This window comes from Terrapene carolina, unplaced genomic scaffold, assembly GCF_002925995.2.
Source record: "Terrapene carolina triunguis isolate 2854851 unplaced genomic scaffold, T_m_triunguis-2.0 Scaffold234, whole genome shotgun sequence".
In the NCBI taxonomy this organism is placed as follows: domain Eukaryota; kingdom Metazoa; phylum Chordata; order Testudines; family Emydidae; genus Terrapene; species Terrapene triunguis.
In genome coordinates, this window is record NW_020664585.1 from 6,170,322 (window position 1) to 6,192,702 (window position 22,381).

Below are 22,381 nucleotides of genomic sequence, written 5' to 3' on the forward strand. Positions count from 1 at the left end.
TGGGCCTTATTGCAGCACTGCCAGTAGAAGGAGCCCTTAGATAGCTAGCCAAAGCTTTTGTTAACAATTTGTCAGTGCTGGCAGTGGGTTTGTTCTATGTAAATGCAGGGAGGAAAATCAGTTGCCAAGTAAGAAAGATGAATAGAGGAAGCAACTTTTATTTTCAAGACTCTTTGAAGCTATTTCAAAAAGAGGAGGAACGACGAAACTTGGATACTAACATTAATGATTTGTTTTTAACAAATACTAGTGAAAGATGCTGACAGGAGCTTTGGAGCCCACAGTTCTCCACCCACAGAACAGGTACAGAATAAGCAGTAGCAGTGCAAGATTTCCAGACCACCCTTTGAAGTGTGAAATAGCTTTTCAGTTTGAAACACTTCAAAATATTTGTACAGTCGGATTTTTAAAATCAGAAAAAATTGGGCTGAGTTAGTGTTTCTGTATATAAATAAAATGTCCTTCTGGAAGATTTTCTTTACTAGGGGAGGACACAATAGGAAGAAGAGTGATAGTTTGTTTGAACTTATCAGTACTATGATTGGACTGTTTAGCTGTGGAAAGCAATAATAAGTTAACATTTGCACTACATTAAAATGTTCCAAACTGAGTGATTTGTTTGTTTCTGAACTTTTACCTTGGGGGGGGGGGAGGGGAGGAGTTAGAATACCACATTATAGAACAAGAGAGAATTTATGCTCCTATCCTTTCCCAAATAGATGAATATATATGTACTGTAGCTGTGAAACTGCAGGTTACAGAGATTTGTTTTTATAGGTTTTCTTTTGCAGTAGTTCCTTACTGAGGGCTGGATTCTGCCTGACTCACATGCAAATAATGCAGCACAGGGTATGAGGTAATCAAGACCTGTAATGTCCACACCTTGGGTGTGTTGAGGCACTTATGCCTTGAACATTCACTTGCAGGTTTTGAATCCCTCCCCACACCTGGAAGGCATTTTATAGCACTTGTGAAATTATTTTACTTTAACACGATGTGTGGCCTAATTTTACAGGCATATGTATTTTATTTACTGAAACATGAAGTTTAAAATTGTTTGAACTATACTTAAACAACCCTCTAACACTATTTAGCCTTTTAACTATACATACAGTATGTTCACAATAAATCCATTCTGCCATTTTTTAACAGCTCAGAATAGAAAATTGTTCCATAAAAGGTAAATTGGATTGGGAAGAAAAGTGGAATGCAACTGTTAATTCTGCCTCTTGTTTTTAAGGGCGTTGAAAAAACCATTTTGAGGCTAAAGTTAAAACACATTTTTGAACACAAGCTAACCTAAGAGTAAAGCTTCAGGATCTTATGAATAATCTCTTTGACAGGATTTATTAATTCAAAAAGAAAATAGTTATTAAAAAGATAAATTAACTACTTAAGATCTGAAAGGGCGGCTTGTGTAGCTTAACACTTTTCTATCTGCTGCAAAGAAGCATGTTTGATATTTGCTGTTTGGAAGATGATAGACTGAAGTTGCTCTTCATAGTTTTTTGTTTTTCAAAAGCTTTTCTTAAACTCATTTAAAACCTCTAGTTATTCAGGCTGCATTTACTACATTCACTCTAACTAGCAGATTTTTTTTCCCCATCTTCTCTGATAGTTGAAGTATATGGCAAATGATGTCAAAATTAAATACACACTTAGATTAAAACCCACACCATCTGATTAACTCAATTTTTAATATTGCTCACTTTATAAATGTTTAAAAGCTTCCACATAGCCACAAATGTAGAAATGTACATAATGTTTGCAGCACCTTTACCACTTTTGCCACAGGGAATTAAGTCTGGAAATTGAACTCAGGTATCGGATCTATTGCTTCATCTTTCCCAAAACTGCAGTGCTGGCAGGTTTTTAGCATTATAACAACTCAAGTCCTAATGGTATCCCAATCATGCATTAATAAACTGTTTACATTATTTCATCTGGCACTATTCATTGTATATCTTGGCTTAAATAGGGCAAAGAAGACCCAAGCCATAAATGTGAGAAAATTACTGCTCTCTCCAGTCAGTCAGATTTGAAGTATATAGTGGATATGATTAACCCTACTAAGACTTAATATAGTCATACTACTTTATGCTCGGTGTTCTAATAAATCTGTACAGAAAAACCTTTTTTTCACTCCATTTAAATTCACTTCATTTTCTTATTCTAGCCATATAATTGAATACCTACAAACATGATTTCTCTTTACAACGTAGGCTGCTAGATTCCAATCTTTATCTCCAGTGATCTTTAATAAATCAAACTGTTTAACTTTTCATTAGCCTATAAGTCTCAATGCCTGATTGTCCAAAAACAAAATTAGAAATCTGTGATTTTTGTTTTTGTGGTCCAGGACTAGCTTTGATGAATGTGCTTTAAATTAAATTATTGGAGATATCCTATCTCCTAGAACTGGAAGGGACCTTGAAAGGTCGAGTCCAGCCCCCTGCCTTCACTAGCAGGACCAAGTACTGATTTTGCCCCAGATCCCTAAGTGGCCCCCTCAAGGATTGAACTCACAAGCCTGGGATTAGCAGGCCAATGCTCAAACCACTGAGCTATCCCTCCCCCTATAGTTTAAAAATGGAAAGGGGGGGGGGATAAAAATAATAGTAAGTTAACATAGTTTTTGTTTTGTTTTTTTGTTTTTTAAATCAAACTCAAAATGACAGGGAGACAGTGGGCATGTATGCCAGTCTCAGAACAGCTAATAAATCTTCAACCATATCTTATTTTTTTTTCATTCTAATGGTCACTTCATGCCTTAAATTGCCATAATTTTATGGGTAATATGTTCAGCATTTTACTCCTTTGAGAAGGCTCCGTTGCATTACTGTGTCAGAGCAAAAGCAGTGGGCTAAAATAATGTTTGGTCCACTTCCATCTGAAGTCAGTAGAACTATATTAAGGTTGGATTTGGCCAATTAAGTTTTGACAGTAACAGATGTTCTCACTGCTGCCCTCACAGATATGACTGAGAATCTTAATTTCCAAATAACTTTTGGGTTGACTCTAGTCAAACTGTATGCAAAAGTCAGTATGTTGTTAGACTAGACCCTTTTAAAGACACATGCATATATGTATTGAATCTTTCTAGCTTTGTCTTCCATGCCTGCTCAACATTTAAGTAGTTTCAAGGCTTTAAAATAATTTTTGATGTTATCTCTACTTGAGTCTATCTGCAAGATGGGCTTTTTATCTCAGAAATCACCTTTCATTTCATTTGCTCACTTTTGCTGAGACAATGTATTTTCTTTATTATTTTAAAATTTCTATTCATATTATGGTGATGGGTGTGGTATAGGAACCTAGATTACTCATTCATTTTAATGAGCTCTAATAACACTTGGTATGAGATAGGTATGGTGTGAACAGACACTGATCAAGTTTTCCCACATCCTTCTGCCAATGGGATTCAGTTCTGACTTGCATCATTCCTGCTATTCTAGTTTTGATGCTCTTTTCAACAGAAATTCTATAAGCATTGGGCATGATTACCAGTAGGAAGTAGGAGAATCCATACTCATTTGTACCCCCAAATTACTACATAGGAACCCAAGTCTTCAAAACTAAATACCATGTATTACCCCTTCTCCCCCTCTTCCCTCACAGAACAGTTTAAAAGTTGCATTAGAAAACATATCAGTAGTGTGGCATTCAAAAACTAATATCAGTCAAAAGGGAATAATTTAAAAATGCAAACGGAATACTTTTGAATGAGAACAAATTTGAATTGACAGGTTAACACTAACTTAAAAATGAGTAATCTCTGCCCAGTGTCGTTTGGTCTGTTTTTTGTATTGTATGTTTTGATTTTTTTTTATTGAGGAGAGACCATTGCATTTGTTACAATATCAATAGATCAGTCAGACCAGTAGCTCGGTTTCAGGAGTGACTAGTACTTGCTGTTTTAGAAGAGAAAGATATGATGACTGTAGCCAGTATGAGTTTGCTGTGTAGGTTATCTGGCATCGGGAAGCTTGCTCTTCTGTTACCTTAAATGACAAATGTATTGTTCATAAACATGATATTGGATTTGTCAGGTCTGTGAGCAGCTGTTCACTGTCTCAGAACTCTAAAACTATGGAGTTTAAGTATGTTTAATATCCTTTGTTAGGGAAAAGGATCCCTCAGATGCCTGCCAATGGGATACAGAACTTTTAATCTTTTAGTCACCTAGTTCAAATCCAGGTCAAGTCACAAGCAATGAAAATGGATTGTCAGCTGTTTAGTGGTCTGCATGCCATATGTTGGTGTGTGTTGTGATGTGAACATTTTTACTAAAACTGCATTGAAACAGTCATCACAACTAGTCCCCTTCTCAGCAGGAGCCAGATATTGTATTGCTGAATTATCCTCTTGCCCCTAGAAGTGATCACTCTAGAACAGAGTCGATGGATGCTGGTACTGGGCAGTGCAGAGAAGTTTGGACTGCTGCTGCCTGTGCCGTATTTGTTCTGTTGATGAACAGGGTACTTCAGTCTCCAGGGCTGTCAATTTGGCAGTTTTTGCAAGCACTGAATTCACCTCAGGAAGGAGAACATGTGACCTGTAAGTGGGGATGCAAATCGTATCTCAGTTTGCTGCCATTTGGAGCATTTAGTATAGAGAAATGCAATCAATATTAGTAAGACTATTCTTAAATATGCTTACATGAAATTTTAAATTAAATCTCTGCAGTACTTTCAGTGCATCAGTTGGGATGTAACTGCTAGCCTGTAGTTATTTGTGTAATCTAAGTTGGTTGTAATATGTATGTATTAATAGAATATTGAGTGCTTTAAATATGAAAATGAACCACAGCTGAAATTTTCAGATATTTGCAAGACACACAGTAACTTTACTGAAAGAAAATATATATTACAACATAAACTCTGGAGAGTGGGATATCCATTAGATAAGTCCAAAAGGAACAAAAACCATTTAAATGTATTAAATTGAGTTAGTGTGTCAGGCTAAATAGGGGTCCTATGCTACTGTGAACCACCTGAATCATGTACCAAGATTGTGTTGTCTTTAGATAGAAAGATTTGTAATTGAAAGTGAATGACTTTGCAGATTGATTCACCTCCTGAGAGCATATTTTGTATTACAGGGAGATAAATTAATCAGAGGAAAAAGACTAACAATTTAGTCATCAAAAAGCAGTGTATTAATAGGGTGGATTTAATGACATTAAAATTAACATGTTGTGTAAATGACTATTGTATGCTCACTAACCCTAAAATGCTTCAAATAATACAACATTGCAAAGTAATCTATAGTGAAGCCTGTCTTGTGTTTTCCCCCTAAGGACTCAATAAAAAAGATTGCCTACCCAGCAGTTCTCAGACTTTTTGTATTGGTGACCCCTTTCACATAGCAAGCCTCTGAGTGTGTGGGGAAGAGAGTTAACTTAATTTTAAATTAACAGGCTCAGGCTGTCCACCCTGTGGCTGGTGGAGCTGGGGCTGTTAGCCCCCACCAGCCATGGGGCTGACAGATCACAACCCCCAGGTAATAACCTTGTGATCCCCTGAGGCATTGTGATCCCCAATTTGAGAGTCCCTAAAAACCCAAACAAAAGTATTTTAAAGTGATCACTAAAGACTGACAGTTGCCTTTTGTAGGTGGGACTTTAATGCAGCTTTCACTGTAATACATTGTAGTGGGACAAACTTTTTTTGAGCAAGTACGTTAATCCTTTTAATTACAACTCTTTTTTTCCCCATTGCAGGACACTGCAGCAGAAGAAAATACAGTTTTGGGTCACATCAAGGTGAGAATTATATTGAAGTTCAAATTAGTCTAAAATGAGGTAAGCAAACAAAGGGGGATCATTTAATAGCATCTGTTTTTCACCCAAAATGTCGCTGTCTCAAATACTGTGCAAAACTTGGTAGACTTTGCTTGCTGTAGACCTGCAATAAGGGAGGCATGGATTTGGATTGACTTTTACCGGTCAGCTGACGCAGGAAAGGAATCATTTTAGGAAAGTGAAGAATGGGGACTTGTTTTTCCAAAGGATGACTGTCCCTATGTAATTTTTGATCTAGCTTAGCTGTGAGAGTGGCTCTTGATTCTGGATTGGCTTACCAAGGTCACTAGTTCTGGGAGCGCTCTTTGTTACTGTTGTTTACCCAATGCAGTGAATGGCACTTTACAAAACATGTTAGAGGAAGTCCCAGACTCACGTGGCCTAACTTCAGTGTGGTGTCTGCCCTAAATAGTTTACTATTGCAGACAAATTATATGTGAAACAACAGTTACAATACAACAAGGACTGGAGAGATCACTGATGCCTAATGTAGGAAAGCTTATTGAAAACAATTCTGTAATCTTTCACTCACCTTTGCTGAGATTAGATTCCCAAAGTCTATTAGCTTATTGCAGGAGCCTCTTTCACAAATAAAATGTTTATCTAAGTCTGCTTTACATGCCAGCATGTTTTTACACAAGTCCCACTTCTTCCCTCCCTCCTGTTTTGTCATCTGTTCATTGGACTTTATACCACATAATTACACACACACTAACTGTCCTGTCACTTGTGTTTGCAAGATTACATAACACAGTATTCAGCTGGATCAGTCAAAAGATATCACACGTACAAGTCATGGAGAATTCAAGGAGGCGATTAAATACAAATGAGAGCCAGAACAAAAGTAAAATGGAAACAAATGCAGTGGTCTTTCTTTCATTAGTATGTGTAGTAACTTGATAAAACAATATTTATTGGCTAATAAGCAATTTGCTTGAGAGCCGTCCTTCACTGAACAAAGTCCTGCTATGTACAGGAGGAGGAAACAATAGGAATCCCAGTCAGTGCACAGGTGAAACTGAAATATATATAAAGAGCCAGAAACTGAGTGCAAACTGGGAACAAGCAACTGAAGAAGTGAATAGAAGCATAAAGGCCAAATAGATTTCCTGTGCTACATATTGCAAGCGTAGCTATTTTTCTGCTTGACAGAATATTTTCTCTTGCGTGCCTCCATGCTGCTGCTTATTGATGAAAGTCTATGGGGACTGAGATCTTCATCTTGCTAGAAGGCCATTCTCTGTGCTCGTTCCTTAGTGCAATAAAAGTCAAATTTTGGCATGTGTTCTATACACTGTAACTTCTAGAAGAGAAAATGGGCATTTGGCATAAAGTAACACTATCCTTTCTACACTAGATGAATATTGCACTTTGTTTTTGCATAAGGTCACTTGTAAACTGACTTTGTATTTTATTTAAAATAAACATGTGAACAGTTTTATTTATATCAGTGAGATCCTATAGGATGTTTATCATAAGAGAGCCTCAGTACAAGTAAACTCTACTTATATGTATATTTGGTACTGAGTGGGAGGAAAAACATTAAGCATGCAAAAATAGAAGGATGAACACACACCAATCATGTTTGGATTGATTGTGGAGATAACTGAAAACTTAGCAACTAAGCTTTACTATGAAATATGATAGCTTGGGTCAGATGCACTGTTTGTTTAGTATATCCCTAGCCATAACCAAGGCTGTAAGATCTTTGGGAGAGTGCCTGTCTCTTAATACCTGTACAACATCTAGCACATTGCAGCCTGTAGGTACTACTAGATATCCTAGATATAAGTAGCAATAATAGGGCTTATTCCCTACCTTTTTGTACACTAAAACCTGTAGGGGGAGAGAGACAATCTTTCGCTACATGCTAGAAGGACAGTGGGGAAATGCACACATTGTTGGAGGGCAGACAGTTTAGATATACTACTTTTTTATAATTGAAACATGAATCTAATTAAATTGAGGACTGGGTTTCTAAGGAGAATATGCCTAAAAATGTGTTTAAAAAAGAATAAAATGTTTTCTACTGCTATTTTGAAAGCTCTAATTGGTTTAGAGACTGTACAAAGATGAGAAAATGGAAGGAAGAGCAGTGAGTCACTTTTTCACATTCACTGAAGGAAAAGATCCTCTAGGGCTGAAATAGGCCTAACTTATTGACATATTACTATATGGTTATGATGCCAGAAGTTGTGTTCTAACTGCATGTCTGTGGGATGTCCAGTGATTCACAGTGTTAAGGGGGTAGGAAAAAGTGCACAGAGTATGCCTCAGACCATGCAGCTAAACTATAGTAGACCTATTATTAGAATCTAGGGGTTCCTGGCTTCCAGTCCTGTATCTAGTCTACTACTGTGCCATATAGCCACTGTTGCCAATGCTTTGCAAGTCAGAACAAAGTACATAGCTAGAGACTGGATATGTCTGCCTGCAATAAATGCATATGTAATTTAATCTATTTAAGGCCAGAAAGTGATGCATAGAAATGGACTCAAGTATCAATGTGGATTAATCATAGTAGCTTTTAATATATATATTCTATATAGAATGCTGTGATATCATTTGAATGATGGCAGAGTGGTCCCTCCTAACTCTCCATTCTGTTCTCCACCTATTCTCTCTCTAGGGGTATACAATAAAGCTCTTGTTTCCTGTAGGGTGTCTGTGCTCTTAATGGAATATGTAGTTCTAGTTGAACTCTCATCAAAATGATTGTACATTTTGTTATAGTTGGAGGCACTATAATAAAACAAAGAAATTTACACTGCTCTTTACAAAATAACACTTGGTGGGGGTCTAATTCTGCAGCCCTTTCTGTCACTCATGAGTAGAGCTCTGCAAATCTGCAGCTATCCACAGACCATTTCTGTGGATCAGATACAAATTTTGTATCCACACAGGGCTCTAGTCATGTGTGTCAGTGGAAATACTTGTATGAAGGATTACTCACATCACTAAGGTTTGCAGGATCAAACCCTTATGCCATAAGCACAAGCTTGATCTGTCAATGTAGTTTTTAAATTAAACATGATGCACTAGTTAAAGCATGTTTATGATAGAAAATCTTAATGTCCTTCCTCAACCAAAACTCACGGGGGGCGGGTGGGGGAAATCAAAGCTTGAGGCTGGGCATCAGTCTTTGGTTCAATAACATTTAACAATTAGAATAAAAGCTAGTACTTAAGACTTAGGGATTGAAATTCTACCAGACATTGCTAAACTGATCAGTTTATTTTAAACCAGTTATTTAGAGTCCCTGATGCCCTCTTTCTCTTTGTGCTTTCCCATGCTATGCTGCCAAAAGGCTGGGCTCATGCCAAGGCATGAGGCAAAAATTAAATACAAATCCCAATTAGGTTGCAGTCAGCAGCCAGTGCAACTCCTTTTTGTCTCCCTTTTGTTTGGACAGTATCTCTCATAAACCAAATGATCTCTGAGACTGCAAACTCACGTCTGCTTCAGGACTAATGCAGCAGAGGCTAGGACAACATTGTCTGGAAATTGCACACCACACAAGAGGTGGTAAACTTGGAAGTGAAACAGAGTCCTTTGTATCAGGCTTAAGAATTTATCTCAAACAGCTGGTGCTGCTGGCATTAACAGGCAAATAATTTGTTAAGGTTGGAAATAGGATAATGACAAGTCCTCATATGGATTACTTTATAAATGTATTAGAAATTAAAATATTTTGTGTTTCAGGGGCTGCGAATGGAAGATAAATGTGTGGGTATTAATACAAAAGGAAACTAAGATAAAAGCACCAAACAGTGAAGTGATTTGCCTGTTAAGATCTAGGCTTATTTGCATTGCCCGTCTCATAGCCTTTTCTCCCCTTCTATTCATACTTATTTGCCAGAACAGCTCATTACTAAAACGGTCAACAGTACCGTTAGCCACATTCCCTTCCTATTGTCTCTTCCCCTGCTTTGTGGGGACAAAGCCTTTTGTGAAGAGAGAGGCCCTGGCGTAGCACTTCTAGTTCTCTAAACTCTTGCTTTTTCTTATAGCTGAAAATGCCTCAGGGGAGCACCAGCCGTGCTGCTGTTGCCATGGTCCTTGGGAGCGCCAGAGCTGTCCGCTCTCCAGCGGGCTGCGACTCAGTCCGGCGGCATGTGTCTTGTCAATTTCAAAGCCAAAGCTTTGGGAGGAACGTGAGATACTGACACGTCGGGTCCTTGTGGCTGGGAATGACAAGCAGCTTTCCCTTCACCAGTGAAGGGGGACGATCCAGGGATTTGAAGGGCTGGGGCATTCCTAGCAAGGTCTGACTCTAAAATTGTCCTTTCCGTGCTGGAAAACCTTCTCCCCCCTACTCTCCCATGCTGTCACTCCTTCCAGTGACAGGGACGGCTCTTAGCCCCCTCTAGCAGCAGGAAAGGGGCGGGGGAGTGAAGAGAAATTCCTTCACCCCCCCCCCACTCCCACCTGGGCAAGGGCCTTCTGACATTTCCTGCACCCGAAGGAGGAGGAGGCGGCGAAGGATCCCCGACCCGCCGGCCTCCCGGTGTGTGAGCGAACAAAGGCGGAGAGGGAAGGAATGGGGGGCGGGGAGACAAAGGGAAGGGGGAAGGAAGAACAGGGGAGGGCCCCCTCTGCTGCAGTCTCCGCCTTGAAGTGCCTGAGGCCGGGCCGGGCGCAGACGTTGTCTGTCTACCCCGCCCCCTCCGAGCCGGAGAGGCGCCGCTGCCGCCGCAGAGGGGCCGGAGCAGCAGCGAGGAGGAGACACCAACGGTGAGGGGGGCCCGCTGGGGCCGAGCCCGCGGCGGAGCCGGGGCCGGCAGGAGCTGGGGAGCTGGGACCTGGGCTCGCCGGGAAGGGGTCTGGCTCGGGGCAGGGGGCAGCCGGAGCCGTCTCCGGCGCGCGGGCCTTGGCTGCCCTCCCTGCTGCGGCTTCCCGCCCCCCGGCGGCTCCTCTGGGCTCGGCGCGCGCCCTGCCTGAGGGGGCGGCGGGGACCCGCCTCAGGCTGGGGGGAGCTGGAGCCCGCGGCCGGGGGTTTGTCCCTGCCCCGCCTCGGCGGGTGGCTGGGTGAGGGGCGGGGGCGGTGCCCCGGGCTGCGGGGCGGGGGCCCCTCGGCGGCCCGCTGATTTGCCCCCACCGCTCCGGCGTTGCCGGGGTGACAGCAGCCGGTTCTAGCGAGCGGGCGACGTGCCCCACTGGCGTGTGCCCCGGCTCCGCCTGACCCTCTGCCCCGCGGGGAAGGGGAGGGGGCAGCGGTGCGTTTCCACAGCCCCGCTCGGGCCCAGCGCGCTGGCCGCACTCCGTGAACTTGGGGGGGGGGAGGCAGCACCGGGCGGCGAGCAGGAATCAACTGGTGTGTGGGGGGGGGGGGGCGTCGGCCCGGGAGATCAGAGCCGGTCTAGTCTCCGACAGGAAGCGTTACGGGATCTGTAAAGCCCATGCAGAGCCTGAGGGGGGTTTCCACCGTGCCGTCGGAAAGGCCTGCGCCTAGGAAACTGTCAGAACTTTGTCTCGGGCTTGGGGGGAGCAGCACTGTCTTGAGCCTTTCGTGGTTTGAATCGATGCTTTTTCTGGGGTGCCTAGGTGCTCTCACATGCCTCTCGTTATTATTTGCTACATGGTTTATTTATCAGTCATCTGATTTTCTTTAAAAAATGTACCCCGAGTTTCATGTTTCAAGCTTTGTTCTCTATGTCTCCATTATTTTTGAAAATTGCTGATCTGCAGATGAGACATCCACATGTGCTACCTCACCAACTAGGGAATTATTACCAGAATCAATTATTGTGTTAGAATCGAAAATGGGTCTAGCAGCTTCTTAGTGGTTGTGGTGTTTTGGGGTGTGTTTTTTGTTTGTTTGTTTTGTTTTTGGTCTCTTCCTAAACCAGACAAGGGGAGGAAGCATTGCTTAGTGGTTAAAGCATAGTACAGCGCCAGGAGAATTGAGTTCTTTTCTTTTCCTAACTCTGAGCAGGCCACACAAACTGTGCTGTGCCTTATCTTCCCACCCCCATTTTACAGCTAGGGGAACTAAGGGCAGTCACAAATTGCTCTGAGATCATTGGGTGGGAAGAGTTAAAGTGTGGTGTATGTGTTGTAAAAACAAGTATAGGAGGTAATGTTTTAGAAAAAGTAAACACAAAATGAGAAGGATTGCAGGAGAGGAAATACAGGCAGAGTACCTTAATGGCTGGTGTTCTGTTGTGTACTTTAGTTAAAGAACTCATGAGTGGTATAGGACCTTAACTTTTCTGTTGAAAATATCAGTGCCAGGGAGTAATTTCTATTTTGTTCCTGATACAACATTAAATGGAATTGCAAATGAAGTAAAATGGAGAGTAATTGAGCAACGTGTTTGGTTATTTTTCTTTAACAACAAGGTATCTTGGGCCTTGTCTATACCACAATGTTTTGTCGACAAAAGTCAGCTTTCGTCGACAAAGAGGAGGCATACACACAACAATGCTCCTCCCATCAATTTAACTCCCCTGCTATGCTGACAAAATAAAACCACCTTGCCAAGTGGCATAGAGCTCTTTGTGACGTAATTAGAGCGACGCAGTGTCATTGTAGACAGTCCACTTACTTATGTCACCCTAATTGGCCTCCAGGAGGTGTCCCACAATGCCCATCATGACTGCTCTGGTCAGCAGTTTGAACTCCACTGCCCTGCAGGTACACAGGCATGTACCCTTCCCCAGTTTAAAGGCCCAGGAATTTTTGAAATTCCTCTTCCTGTTTGCTCAGCGTGGACTGTTCACACAGCATCTTCCTAGTTGGCTTTCCACAACAGATGCGTTCCCGCATGGAGTACACTGGAGCTGTTGGGTCTGTGGGGAGAAGAGGATGTGCAGTCGCAGCTTTGCTCAAGCTGTAGGAACTTTTGATATCTATGAGCAGATTGCTTGTGGCATGCAGAAGGGACATGAAAGGGACATGCAGCAGTGCTGTGCTAAGATCAAGAAGCTGAGGCAGGCCTGCCAGAGGGCAAGAGACAGCAACAATGACTCTGGTGCAGCGCCAAAGACGTGCCGCTTCTGCGAAGAGCTGTGTGCCATTCATGGCAATGACCCCACCAACAAGAGCCCCATGGATACTTCAGGGGGACTGGAGGCTGCGGCCAGCGGAGTCATCCATGAGGACGAAGTGGTGGATGAGGCAGTGGAGTTGGCTGTAGAACATGCGACAGGGTCATCTGGTGGTGTGGCAAACCAGGACTTACTTTTGACTCTAGAGGGGTATAGCCAGTCCTATCAGCCTGGCTCCAGTGCTCATGAAACAGGAGAGGCAAGCTCTGGTAAGCATGCATTTTGCTTTGATACTACACAGTGTTAGCAATTGAGATCTCACTTTATTATATGGTAAAGGAGGGATAAGGGATAGAAATTAACAACAGAGCCTATGCAGCTATGCAGTGGGGGCCTAGTGGAAAAGTTTGTTAATATACACAGGTATGTCCTGGGAATCTTCCATAGAGATCGCTAGGAAACTTTTGTGTAGGTACTCTACAATCCTTTGCTGAAGGTTCCTTGGCAGAGTTACCTTGTTTCTCCCCCCACTGTAGGAAACTTTTCTGTGCTAACCAGCAATTATTTCTGCAGGGAACAAAGCAGCAAACAGGTGAGCAGCATACAGACCCGGTCTGAAGCTGCATGCATACAGGAAATGCACCCTTGCATCCCGGGTTACCCTCAGGAGTGAGATATCGGGTTCGATTACCTCAGCCTGTGGAAAAGGGTGCCAGTATTCAGAATACTCCCCCTACATGCATGTAATGACTCTCTTCATAAACCACCTAGACTCTTTTTGTCCCTTCTTGCCCATTCCCCCTTCCTGACCCCACCCTCCCCACAGAACTTACCATATTTGGGACTCTCGACGAGCTGTGTGCTAGCAAAGGGACAGTGAGAGAGAGGTGTATGTGACTTTGTGATTCATGGCATTGAGTGCACTCTCGATACTGTCTCTGTCGTTGTTTCTTTGGCTTCTGCAGTTGTGCCCTTGAGGACTAACTCCTACATACTGGCAGAGCACCTCCGTCCGATAAACAGGCGAACTAGAAGGAGGATCTATTTAGAGAGGTGCTGCAGTCAACAGATGCAGCACATAACAAAACAAGAGCATGGGGGGAGACACTTAATGAAAAACTCAGGCTGGATGTCCTGGAAAGGAGACATAGGCAGGAGCGGATGATAACGCTACTGGAGGGACAGACAGCACCCCTTGTAATCCACACCTAGAGAGTGATTTCATGATGAAAGCTGAAGTTACACACAGCTGTGAGAGCGTGAACCGAGAGACTGCTCCTCATTGCCATGTCACCCATTTGAAACACAACACATTTTATCCTTTATTTTTAAAGTCTAGTCTTTGAAACAAAATGAGTCTTTATTTGTGTCATGCACATGGTAGTTGGTGCTAAAATTCAAGCACAATGGCCATAGGCAGGAACATTTGCTCACTACAATGAAAGCTCAGGAAGCAAGCATTACTGGGGTTATTTAAGGTAGTAAATAAACATTGCCTGACCAGATGCATCACATAAAGACACATTACTGGTGCTTGTTGACAAAATGCTCCTTCAGAGCCTGCCCGATTCTGATAGCCCCACCCCTACCCCCACCCTCCTGCGCTGAGCTGCTTCAATTGGCCTCATATCTAGCTGCTCGAAATTAGCAGCCAGATGATCCACCTCAGCGCTCCACCCATGTGGAAACATTTCCTTTTTTGCTTCGCAGATGTTATGCAGAGCACGGCAGGCTGCTGTGACCATTGGAATATTTTCCTCACTGAGGTCTAACCTGCCAAAAAGGTAGCGCCAGCAACCTTTTAATCTGCCAAAGGCACATTCAATGGTCATTTGGCACCTGCTGAGCCTGTTACTGAAGTGCTCCTTGCTGCTGTCTAGGTTCCCAGTGTAAGGGATTGGCGGGGTCTCCCATGATCACTATGGGCATTTATACATCCCCCATTGGAATGTGCTAGTCTGGAAAGAAAGTCCCAGCGTGGAGCTTTCTGTACCGTCCAGTATTCCAATAGCATCCATGCGTCATGAACTTTCTCTGACCAGCTGGCACTGATGTCAGTAAAATGGCCCCAGTGATCTACCAGCACCCTCCAAGACCATGGAGAAGTAGCCCTTTCGGTTGATGTACTCTGTTGCAACATGGTCTGGGGCCAAAATTGGGATACGGCTATGCATGCCATCTATCATCCTGCTGCAGCTAGGGAATCCCATTGCTGCAAAGTCATCAATTATTTCCTGCACATTACCCAGCGTCATAGTCCTTCATAGGAGTATGTGATGAATGGCCTTGCACACTTGTGTCACTGCAACCCCCACAGTGAACTTTCCAACTCCAAACTGATTCGCGACTGACCGGTAGCAGTCTGGATTTGCCAGCTTCCACACAGCGATCTCCACTCACTCTGAAGGCAGCTCTCATTCTGGTGTCTTTGCATCACAAGGCAGGGGCAAGCTCTGCACACAGTTCCAGGAAGGTGGCTTTGCGCGTCTGAAAGTTCTGCAGCCACTGCTTGTCATCCCATACGCCCATCACGATGCGATCCCACCACTCAGTGCTTGTTTCCTGACCCCAGTACCGAGGGTCCACTGTGGCAAGCTGTTCCATGAATGCCAGCACCAGTCTTGAATTATTTGTTTCCATGGCAGACAGCAGGGCAGGCATCACCGAGTCATTCTCGGTTTTGCAGCTCATGAAATACTGCAGGACCATCTGCGTTGTGCTCATAACGCTCATCAGCAGAATAGTCAGCAGCTCAGGATCCATGCTGTCAAGCAGAGATGGCGGGCACACAGTTTACAGAGGTTGTTAAAAAATGGCACAAAACAAAGTCGAAAGCCCGTGGAATGATGGGATGGAAAGAATTGCATCATGGGATGGTGAGCATGCCGCCATGATGCACTGTGATCCATTCCTAGATCTCCCAGCGGCAGAGAGTGGTGAGTTGCACAGTGGGATACCCACAATGCAGCACTCTGTCGATGCAAGAGCTCCGACTGTGGATGCACTCTTCAGACACAAGGAACGTTGTATAGATGTGCACAGCCAATGTAATTAAAGCAGTATATGGTCGTTGACATAACTTAAGTTGACTTAACTATGTTGTGTAGACAGGGCTTTAGTCTTCGCCATGTGTAAGTGTTTAGTTACTGGCAAGTCTGTGGTTCTTTGCATACTTAAAATACATGGTAGTCATAAAGTGCTAGTGGAAACAACAATGTGATTGGGTTATTAGTCCTTCTGTAGTTTAAAATATCAGCATTACAATCTCTCTTTGTTTCACTTAATACGTAATAAAGGATTTATTGTATTGTTGGGGCTGCATTAAACTTTAGTGTGTGCGATGTATTTCCCCCTCTAATATAGAGTTGTGGGTATAAATTCTTTTTTAATTGTAGATCACCACTAGGGTCAGCCTTGCTGATTGTTGTATGGTTGTATTGAGTGTGTGTGTTTTGTCCCTTTCATAGAGTCCTTTATAATTGGAAATTTTTCTGTTCCTGGAGGTGTACTATGTTTGTCTTAGACTGGGTCAATGAAGTGAGGTAGAGCATAGTTCAGGAAAAGTGCAAAGTTCTCTAGTTTTTTAGATGATCAGGTCTTTGGAACTGGAGGCTAAATCCATTTAAACTGAATCAATATAAAATACTGCATTTCATATTAACAAAGACTAGTTTAAAGTAGTGTCACTGATACATCCCCGTTTCTGTAGCACTCATGTATGGTATTTTGTTTAGCTGAATGTGGCCAATGCCAATTAACAGTTTTAAAAATTATTGTAGCTGCAACCTTTTTTGTTACATTTTGCATGACATTCCTGCATAATAATAGAAATTAGAAAAAGAGAAGCTCTCTTAGGTCCGATCTAGTCTATCACCTTCTCACCCAAGTGCAGGATTGTTCTCTACGCTATGCTCTCCAGATTGATTTGGGCCTTGGTCCTGCAAATGTGCACAACCGTAAGATCATACATGTAAGTAGTGCCATTGATGTCAATAGGATTACTTATATATGTAAAGTTTAAGCATGTCTTTGTTGGATCGGGTACTTAAAATGGGACTTTCAGCTCTTCTTTCAGGAGATCATTCCATTGCCCTCAATCTCTCTCTTAAATTTTTCCTGATATTTAGCCTAAATTTTCCCTTGCTTAAAAAGATGCTGCCCACTTAAAAATCACGTATTAAAAACAACTTTCTTGATTCGTGTTACCAACAACTGTCTATTAAAGATTAAATAATTTATTGATTAAATTTACTTGTCACTGGTTATGCTGTTTCTTTACTTTTTGCATTTCAGCTTGAAAAGTCAAGTAACTTTCAATTGTAGGCTTTGGTTCATAGTGTTGCCAGCTTTTGTGATTTTGTTTGTTTGTTTGTTTGTTTGTTTTTTATCATGTCTTGTCTTGTGATATTTGGTGTTTTTCTTAAAGCCCCACCTCCTGGAGTGAGGTGATTACTTGTGAATCTCAGTTTTCTTTTTTTAAGAAAAGTATACTTTTAGCCCTTATGATTGTGGAGAAAAGCTTGAAAACATGAACCCTAAAGGCTCAATAACAAGAAGGCAAATAATATTTTTTTATTTTTAAAAATCATAGGATTTTTAAGTCCATCACATTTTGGGGAATAGAATCATGATTTTTGAACACACAGAGTCATCAGTATTGTGTTCTTAGTGCTGTGATGTTTTGGGTTTCAAATACTACAAAGGAATGTGCTTGTTTAAATAAAAAATATAAAAGAAAACCGTTTTTAACATATGGAAACACTTGTACTAATCTTAACTTGCTTGCTTATGTTTTAAAAGGCGGAGACCTTGAGTACTTATGTATGTGGGAAAAAAACTACAGACTGCCTTCTTTACACTACCATGTTATATCACATGGTACAATAAAAATCTTTTTTCCTAGTGCAGATGCAACTTTAGGTGGAAGAGTGACTAGCACCACTTCCTGGGAGGCTTGGGGATCTCCTATCCAAGTTCTGACCTGTTCCAAGTGTACTTAGCATATGATTAATGTTGATGCATGTCAACACCCAGGGCGGCTTGACTTTTCTTCCTTGTAGTTTAATGTCCTTTTCTTTGTTCCCTTAGTTATGTCAAGGTTTTTCTTGGGATTAATTGAGAATACTTCACCTTAGATCTTTGTCAAGAAAAGCTCACGTAATCTGTTTCCCCGGGATAATTTTTCAAATTCTCCTTTCTTCATCTGTCTAAAAGATTCAGGTCAAATGTTAACTCGGTACCTTAAATGCAAGCTTTTGGATGTATGAATGAATGCAGTGCTTTTCAAACGGGTACATGAGCTTTCATTAGGGGGTATGTGAGAAAAATCCTGTAATGGGGGACAATGCACTCGATTTAGTAAGACTTGGCAATCAAGCAGAGGTATATTATGACCCTATCTCAGATGGAGGAACGCATAGACTACATTATTTGGAAAAGGACATGCAGCCTAATAGTTTGAAAACCACTGAATTAATGCAAGCTTTGTTTAGGCTTTTGACATTCCTTTAGGGTCTCTTTGCATTGCTGACATGTAGAAAAGTGTTGGGATCCTCATTGGTTATTTCATTGAGTGTGTTAGCATGTCTAGAAATGCCTCTGTTGGATGCAGTTTTGTTGTTTTTATATTTTACATGTTTATAGTGCATTGGTGGTGATCTCAGCTGCCCTGAGCTAGGTGCCAGTTCCTGGTGGAGTAAGTGAGGCACCACTCCTCTCGTTTTGATCAACAGTATCAGAACTAGTCCTGCAGGTCACGTAATGTCTGCCTTCTGAAGCAGATCTTGACTTGGGTGTCTTGGTGGTAGAGAGAGAGAGAGGTAAGGGAGGAAAATGGTGGAATGTGAGCATATCACGTTTCTTCTCTCATCCTTCCCCCGCTGCCAACCTCGTGTCACGCCCCAATTAATAGCTTAAAATTATAATTAACTTTATTCCTTGCTCTGTACTCTGAGCAATTCCTCACGTGTTCTGGGCTCTTCTAAAATGACTGCTGGGGAATATTAAATTGGACACAGAAATTACAGATTTTAAGGACTCTAAGTGTTAGAAGATGGAAGGAAAAATTCTGTAGATAACCAGTTTTACTTAATAGTGATTGGGTGATAGGTGCCATTTGTGAAAACATGAAGAGTTATTTTAACTTTCACCTTCGTTTGTAACACACAGAACTTCTCAGCAGCCAGAAAATATTCTAATAAAATCTAATATTGACTATGGAGAGGACTAGCAATTCTTAAATAGATTGATCTACAGTCTCCTTTCTGGCTGCTGAGAAGTTCTGTGTGTTACAAACGAAGGTGAAAGTTAATATTTCTCAATTAAAGTCCCCAAAAGCCTTTCAAGGCATGTGGTTCTCCCACAGCACTTGTCACAGTAACTGGACTAAATGCATCTCTGACTCCTTCTAGTCTTAAACCATCACCTCTCTTGGTGATCACATGATTCTCACACTGGACCTTTGGCGGCTGTCTCCTGTGTATCAGTCGTGATCACCTGTATAGGTCTAATCTATGTTCAGCACCTGCAAGTCTGTTCCCTCCTGGGGCAATGACCGGTAACTTAGTGACCAAACAGCATCCTTAAAGCAATGTATTTCTTTATTTTAAATAAAAGAATTTGGGCGTGTACACACTATCACCTATGTCGGTATGAATAAGCCACCCCCCTGAGTGACGTCGCCGTTGTGGACAGCGCTTCTCCCACCTTGTGGAGGTGGTTTTATTTTGCCGATGGGAGAGCTCTCTCCTGTTGGCATAGAGTATCTTCACCAGACACGCTACAGCTGCACAACAATGCAGCTCTGCCACTGTAGCACTCCTAGTGTAGACTAGCCCTTTAAGCAAAAGCAGGTCTCCCTCTGGTGTCTGGCTGGCATAATCCATTCCCTTACCTCACAAAACACTTATCCCTTTGCTCCAGAGAGAGCATCTCCTTCCTCAAGCTGTTCAGTCCTTTTGATCTCCAGGTTCCTAGCCTGGCAAAACAAACCATGCATCTTAATTGAAGACAGGATAGGTAAGATCCTCCATGCTAGTAATGTCCTCCCATTGTCCTGTAGTTCCCCCCCCGTCCCCCCCCCCCCCCCCAAAAAAAAAGTGTTGTTTGGAGGTTGCTTATCTTGGATCCCTTCTGCTGCTTCCCTGCATGTTTTTCCAATAGCCTCCATTGAGTTCAAGCATTATAGGTATGTGATAAACATTCCATTCTACCATTGTAAGTTATAGCTATATCAATAACTAGTTTACATATCAGTATTCCTAGATTGTCAAGCAGCTGTGATGTAATAATCACAGAAAGGTGAGAGCTAGAAAGGGATTGCTGATTTTTAATGGACAATTCTGGGTGGCGTGAATTGTTCTAACTGCTCCCTCCACCCCCAGAACCATCTAAGTATGAAAATGAATGTTTACTCTGGAAAGTGGCCTCCTTGCTTCAGCTACTTCACTTACAATTACATCAGTTAGAAGCCTGGGGTGCTGGATGTCCTTGTTTATATGCATTCAATTTTTGAGAAAAACGGGATGGTGGTATTATGACCAGATCCCACCTTCTGTGCCTTAACTACTTTCACTCCCACACTTCCATCAGAACTGCACATTTTTAATAATGTAGACCCTGCGCTCAAACTGATGCACACTAAAATTTCAGTCTCCATCCCAAACTGCATTTATTTGGCAAGGGGTATATATATATTTCAGTGTCAGGAGAATACCTACAGTGGTTTGTATCTGCACTGTTTGTATCTACACACACTTTTAAAGGTAGGGCTACAGAAAATCCTTGTCTTTTAGGGGATCTGTACAATCAAAACTTCCACACTGTTCACCTTTCCCATGAGGGTTAAGAGATTTCAGGATGCATCTAACTAAGGGTAGAAGTTGGTTGTTTTGTAAGGTAATGGGACCAAAGATCTTCCAGTGACGAATCATATCCCTTCCTTTTGTTCTCTTGTCAGCATTCTGCTCATTAAATTAATATTTTTCCCAGCAAGACTTAATCTCCTTATGTTGAAAGGAAATTGTTTTAGCAACTCCACCTAGTTACAGGTGGGAGGAGGGAGCCTTTTCATCACGCAGTACCTAGATGCAAGGCTGTTGAGATTCCTCCTTTGGTTCCCCTTGAAAAATTCAGAAGGAAAAAGTAGATGTTAAGGAGCAGCTAATTAAAAGGGGTAAGACCAGTGAAAAGTTCTTCTCCTTCCCAATCCTAGAGCCTCAGGCAGGACAGACTGATGTATGCTTAAGACAAGGGACTCTCTAATCTTTCAATAAATTACAGCAGCTGTAGATTTTATAATGTATGTATGACTTTAAATTACAGAATATACACTAACAACTTGAACCAGGGTATTACACCTTAACACTGTACATTCTGCAAATTTAGGTTTTTTAGCAGCTATTTCCCTCTGTTAATTAAAGGTGGGAAAATCTAGCAACTGTGTTTTGAAATGGCAACATAGCTTTACAAAGAATTACTCATAATGCCCTGACCCAAAAGTCTATAACAGTTCAAAATGGCCTCTTATTTATCTTTCTAATAGTTGACTATTGAAAGTGAAGTGCATAATTCTTCATGGTTCTCTGGTGCATTCCATTCAGGGATCTCGGAGCACGTCAGGAATCTGAATTAATTAAGCAGGTAGATAAGTAACCATCCCTCTTTTACAGATGGGTAAACTGAAGTACAGAGGTGAGGTGACAGTCCTGTAGGAAGTATGTGGCAGAGCCAGGAATAGAACTCAGATCTTTACATAGAATTTAAGCCTTTCTGGGATGCTGGGATAGATAATTAATGTCTGAAAAGTGATTTGAGATCTTGGGCCTTCTACTGCATCCTCCATCCAAAGCATCTCCTGGCGCCTTTACTGTGCCTTAGCCTATACTTCCTCCCTGCAAGCCTCTACTTCCTTCCACCAAAAAAACCCCCAAATAAATCCTTGTTGTTTACCCAGTTTTAAATGAGATGATGTACTATGCAGGGTGAAGAGAAAAGAATACAAAAAATGGGTACAGGACGACCAAGAGGTCTCATTAATATGTTTCAAGTTTACAGACTCAATGAGCAGTAAAGAAAAGAGCTAAAGATTAAATATATAGCAACAATATGCATAATTTGTAAAATTTTGTTAATATTAGATGTGACTGCGAGGTGTAGAATCTATTAAACTATCTCAGATACGAAAATCTATGTAGATTGTTAGTTAATAACTAACATACTGTGTTTGTTCACGACTTTGGAGCTGGTTAGACCAAGATTGTGGTGCTTTTATATTAGTTCCAAGGAAGATGGGTTTTATTTAATCCCTTTATTTAAATCCCTGACGACTGTGTAATATTGGCAAAGGACACAGTAAAACTGGAGAACAAATTGCAGCAATTGCAAACACATTCACATGATATCGGGTCGGAAGTGAACACATCGAAGACAAAGTGGATGTGGAATGAGCATTGTGAAGCGGGAATCTTCACTCTAAATGGGAAAGTAATTGAGGAGGTTGACAAATATATTTACTTGGGTCAGCAGCTGAACAGAGACTACTCATTCGAAGGGGAATGCAGTAGGAGGAGAAAGGCGGGGTAGGCAAGTT

The 22,381-nt window shown here is 41.8% G+C and overlaps 1 protein-coding gene across 11 annotated transcripts in view; it reads left to right on the plus strand.

Annotated features, from left to right (window-relative positions):
• Positions 1 to 10,470: 10,470 nt before the first annotated feature.
• The window catches only part of CLIP1 (CAP-Gly domain containing linker protein 1), a 111,736-nt gene continuing 99,825 nt past the window's right edge, over positions 10,471 to 22,381 (plus strand). For all 11 annotated transcript variants that reach the window (XM_026656978.2, XM_026656980.2, XM_026656986.2 and 8 more), the window contains exon 1: positions 10,471 to 10,537. The gene's annotated coding sequence lies outside the window, so the exon portion shown is untranslated. The remainder of the gene's footprint in view (positions 10,538 to 22,381) is intronic.